The sequence below is a fragment of the Gossypium raimondii genome, chromosome 4 (assembly GCF_025698545.1).
Source record: "Gossypium raimondii isolate GPD5lz chromosome 4, ASM2569854v1, whole genome shotgun sequence".
Lineage (NCBI taxonomy): Eukaryota > Viridiplantae > Streptophyta > Magnoliopsida > Malvales > Malvaceae > Gossypium > Gossypium raimondii.
In genome coordinates this window covers 18,990,327-18,995,544 of record NC_068568.1, presented here as the reverse complement: position 1 = coordinate 18,995,544, position 5,218 = coordinate 18,990,327, and the positions used below count along the sequence as shown (strand labels likewise).

The window sequence follows — 5,218 nt, the reverse complement described above, 5'->3', positions numbered from 1 at the left end:
AGTGGAATGCCTACCGAAGATCCTTACCTACACTTTAGACTGTTTATGGAGGTGAGTGATTCTTTCAAGTTAGCCAGAGTACCCGAAGATGCATTACGATTGAAGTTGTTCCCATATTCACTAAAAGATAGAGCTCGAGCTTGGTTGAACTCATTACCACCAAACTCAATTTCAACATGGCAAGAGTTAGCAAAAAAATCCTTATGAAGTATTTCCCGCCTAGCAGGAATGCTAAGTTGAGGAACAAGATCACTGCTTTCCAACAAATGGATGATGAATCATTGTATGAGGCATGGGAAAGGTACAAAGATTTATTACGGAAGTGCCCTCATCACGAAATCCCACATTGCATACAACTTGAGACATTTTATAATGGTCTCAATGCTCACACGAGGATGGTTGTGGACGCTTCTGCTAATGGTGCTCTCCTTTCTAAGTCTTATAATGAGGCTTATGAAATCATTGAGATGATTTCCAGCAACAATTATCAATGGCCAACTAATCAAGTAGCGTTTGGAAGACGAGTTGCTAGAATACATGAAGTATACGCTCTTACTTCACTCGCATCTCAAGTATCATCAATATCCTTAATGTTAAAAAATCTTACTACTAGTGGGTGTAATAGTTTTGCAGCATAGCCACTGAATCAATTTGAAAATGAAGCCTGTGTTTATTGTGGGGAAGGACATTTGTTCGAAGAATGTCCATCGAACCCAGAATTTGTGTATTACATGGGTAACCAGAACCAAAATCAAGGAAGGCAGGGGCTGCAATCCAATTTCTATGCTCCATCATGGCGAAATCACCCGAATTTTTCCTGGAGTAATCAAGGGGCAGGAACCAATAACAATTATGTCCAACCTAGATCGACCCAACCATCTAGTTTTTCCCAACAAGCTCAGAAACAAACCCAAGCTGAACCATCCAATAGCCTAGAGAATCTATTGAAGGTATACATGGCGAAAAATGATGCCTCTCTAAGGAATTTGGAGAATCAAGTGGGCCAGCTTGCAATTGAACTCAGAAACCGACCACAAGGTGCTTTACCTAGTGATACGAAGAATCTGAGGAATCCAAGGAAGGAGCATTGTAAAGCGTTAACATTAAGGAGTGAAAAGACTTTAGAGCCCAATTCCGTCAAAGTTGAGAAGGAGCCAGCTGACGCTCAAGACTCAGAGGAAGTTCAATCGAGTGTTAAAATTCTAGTTTCACCGAAAATTGAATCTACAAAATCTGATAAGGTAACTTCTGAACCAGCTAATTCTGATCAACTAATAACTCCGTTAGATGCAGAATTGCCACAGAAATTGAATCAACTAGTTCCAGTAAAGAAACCTCCACCACCCTACCCTCAAAGACTTCAGAAGCAGAAGCAGGAAATTCAATTCAAGAAGTTCGTAGACGTACTCAAGCAACTTCATATCAACATCCCATTGGTTGAAGCACTTGAACAAATGCCAAAATACATCAAATTCATGAAGGATATCCTGTCTAAAAATTGAAGGCTTGGAGAATTTGAGATGATAGCCTTAACGAAGGAATACAGTGCATATCTTCAAGACAAACTACCCCTAAAATTGAAGGATCCTGGATGTTTTACCATACCTTGCAATATTTGAGCAACATATCGTACTAAGGCACTATGTGACTTGGATGCGAGTATCAACTTGATGCCCATGTCAATATTTAGGAAGTTGGGGATAGGTGAAGTTAGACCTACTACGGTTACACTTCAATTAGCAGATTGATCTTTAGCACATCTAGAAGGAAAAATCAAGGACGTATTGGTACATGTAGACAAATTTATCTTTCCTACTGACTTTGTAATTCTAGACTTTGAAGCAGACAAAGAGGTGTCAATCATCTTAGGAAGACCATTCTTAGCAATCGGAAAGACCCTTATTGATGTGCAGAAGGGCGAGCTTACTATGCATGTTCAGGATGATCAGGTAACATTTAACGTTTTAAGTCCATGTAATTTTCTGACACAATTGATGATGGTTCTACAGTGTTCGATTTAGAGGATTTAATCTTGGAGAAGGAACTTAATTATGTTGAGGACCTATTGGAACAAATTTTGACATCAGATCCTCCAAATGATGAAGAGACGGATGAATACTTAGCTTTTTTAGAAGCAAATCAAAGGGGATTTAATCCGTAATCCTGCTTTGAATCTTTGGTGTTAAAGAAAAGGGATTATGCCCAACCAAAAGCATCAATCAATGAGCCACCTAAATTAGAGCTGAAGGTACTTCCCTCACATTTGAAATATGTTTATTTAGGTAACTCTTCTACTCTGCCTGTGATTGTTTCAATAGAATTAACTACTGAGCAAGAAGAGAAGCTTATCCAGGTGTTGAAACAATTCAAAAAGGCTATCGGATGGACCATAGCTGATATTCGCAGAATTAGTCCATCTGTATGCATGCAGAAGATTATCTTAGAAGATGGTGAAAAAGGAACGATTGATGGACAACAAATACTGAACCCCATCATGAAGGATATAGTCAAGAAAGAAATCATGAAGTGGTTAGATGCGGGTATAATTTACCCCATCTCAGATAGTTCATGAGTAAGTCCGGTCTAGTGCGTGCCAAAGAAAGGAGGTATCACGATCATTGAAAATGAAAATAATGAGTTGATATTGACTAAAACGGTTACGGGATGGAGAATTTGCATCGATTAATGGAAGCTGAACAAGAGAACTAGGAAAGATCACTTTCCTTTGTCATGTTTGGACCAGATGTTGGATAGACTCGAAAGGAGAGACTATTACTGTTTTCTCAATGGATACTTAGGGTATAACTAGATTATAGTAGCACTAGAAGATCAGCACAAGACAACATTCACCTACCCGTACGGTACATTTGCATTTAGGCGCATGCTATTTGGCTTATGTAATGCACCTGCTACATTTCAAATATGTATGATGTCTATTTTTATTGACATGGTTGAGAAATATTTGGAACTTTTTTATGGATGATTTTTCAGTATTTGGAGATACATATGATGATTGCTTAGCCAATCTAGCCAAGGTACTAAGGCGATGCGAAGAAACAAACCTTGTACTTAATTAGGAAAAGTGCCATTCCATGGTACGAGAAGGTATTGTTCTAGGGCATCAGATAACAAGACATGAAATCGAGTTAGATAAAGCAAAGCTAGATGTTATTGAAAAACTCCCACCTCTAATATCTGTAAAGGGTGTTAGGAGCTTTTTGGGCCACGCCGGTTTCTATCGAAGATTCATCAAGGACTTCTCTAAAGTTGCTAAACCTTTATGCAAATTATTGGAGAAGGACACGGAATTTAAATTTGATGAGGAGTGCTTAAGAGCTTTCAACGATTTGAAGAGTTCGTTAGTCTCGACACCCATAATAGTCACACCAGACTGGGATTTCCCATTTTAATTGATGTGTGACGCAAGTGACTTCTCGATCGGAGCTGTCATCGGTCAGCGAAGGAATAAATTTTTTCATCCCATCTATTATGCGAGTCGAACTCTGACAGGAGCTCAACTAAATTACACGGTAACAGAAAAAGAGTTACTTGCTATTGTGTTTGCTTTTGACAAGTTTCGATCTTATCTTGTAGGTACCAAAGTGACTGTTTATATGGAACACTAGGCAATTAAGTATTTACTTTCCAAGAAAGACACTAAGCCGAGACTGATCCGATGGGTACTTCTCCTTCAAGAGTTCGATCTAGAAATTCAAGATCGAAAGGGAGTGGAAAACCAAGTAGTAGACCACTTGTCCAGATTGGAGTCGCAAGAAGGAAACTCTCCTCTTATTCCAATTCAAGAGACGTTTCTAGATGAACACATACTGAAGGTAAATCATGTCCATAATACCCCTTGATTTGCTGATATTGCTTACTTTTTAGCTTGTGGTTTGATGCCGATTGATAAGACATATCATCAAAAGAAGAAGTTTCTTCACGATGTGAAGTACTATTTCTGGGAAGAACCGTATTTGTTTAAAAAGTGTGCAGATCAAATGATCAGGAGATGTGTGGCAGAAGATGAAGTACATAAGATTTTATACCATTGTCACTCAGCTCCGAGTAGGGGACACTTCGGAGGTACATGTACTGCAGCCAAGGTATTGCAAGCCAGATTCTTTTGGCCAACACTATTCAAAGATGCATATGCTTATGTAAAGAGTTGTGATCGATGTCAAAGGGTCGAAAATGTCACCAACAACAATGAGATGCCTCGAACAAACATCATTAAGGTAGAATTATTTGATGTTTGGGGTATTGACTTTCTCGGTCCTTTTCCTTCGTCTTTTGGTCACAAGTACATATTACTAGCAATAGACTATGTGTCTAAGTAGGTTGAGGCAGAGGCATATATGACAAACGATTCTAAGGTTGCAAAAGGTTTTGTAGAAACATGTGTTCACAAGGTTTGGAACCCCAAGAGCCATCACCAGTGATGAAGGGTCCCATTTTGTGAACAAGTAGTTGAAATGGTTATTAGATAAACATGGAGTGAAATACAGGGTCGCTACATCTTACCATCCGCAGATGAATGGGCAAGTTGAACTGGAAAACAAGGAGATCAAAGGCATACTTGAGAAGGTAGTTTACCCGAACTGACGAGATTGGTCCAAAAGACTGGATGATGCTTTATGGGCTTACAGAACAGCATACAGGACACCTTTAGGGATGACCCTATAAGTTAGTCTTTGGGAAAGCCTGCCATCTACCCTTGGGGTTAGAACACAAAGCTTACTTGGCTCTCCAACGACTCAACTTAGATCTTAAAAGTGCCAAAGAGAAACGGATGCGTCAACTTAACAATTTAGAAGAATTTTGAATGTCTTCATATGAGAATGCCAAATTATTTAAAAAGAGACTCAAGAAATGGAATGACAAACACATTTGAGTTCGAGAATTTGAAGCAGGTCAGCTTATTCAATTCCAGATTAAGGTTCTTTCCAGGTAAGTTAAAATCATATTGTTCCGGTCCATTTATGATTCATCGACTCTATCCATACGGAGTTGTTGAACTTCAAGGTAAGGGAGGTAATTTTCGAGTTAATGCTCAATGCTTGAAACATTACTGGGGAGATAAAATTGAATAGAATCAAATCTCGTTCATTTTATCATATATTTAATTTTTCTTGTTTTTCTATTTAAATAAATGATTTAGGGTATATTTTTGGGATTAGTATCTTTAAGTAAATTCTGTCTAGGAGATTGAAACTTAAGC

At 38.5% G+C, this 5,218-nt stretch overlaps 1 non-coding gene across 1 annotated transcript; it reads right to left on the bottom strand.

The window, feature by feature from the left end:
* Positions 1–233: 233 nt before the first annotated feature.
* On the bottom strand, positions 234–340 carry LOC128040887 (small nucleolar RNA R71). The gene has a single exon (XR_008195692.1). It is a non-coding gene; the product is annotated as a small nucleolar RNA R71 (small nucleolar RNA).
* Positions 341–5,218: the final 4,878 nt, after the last annotated feature.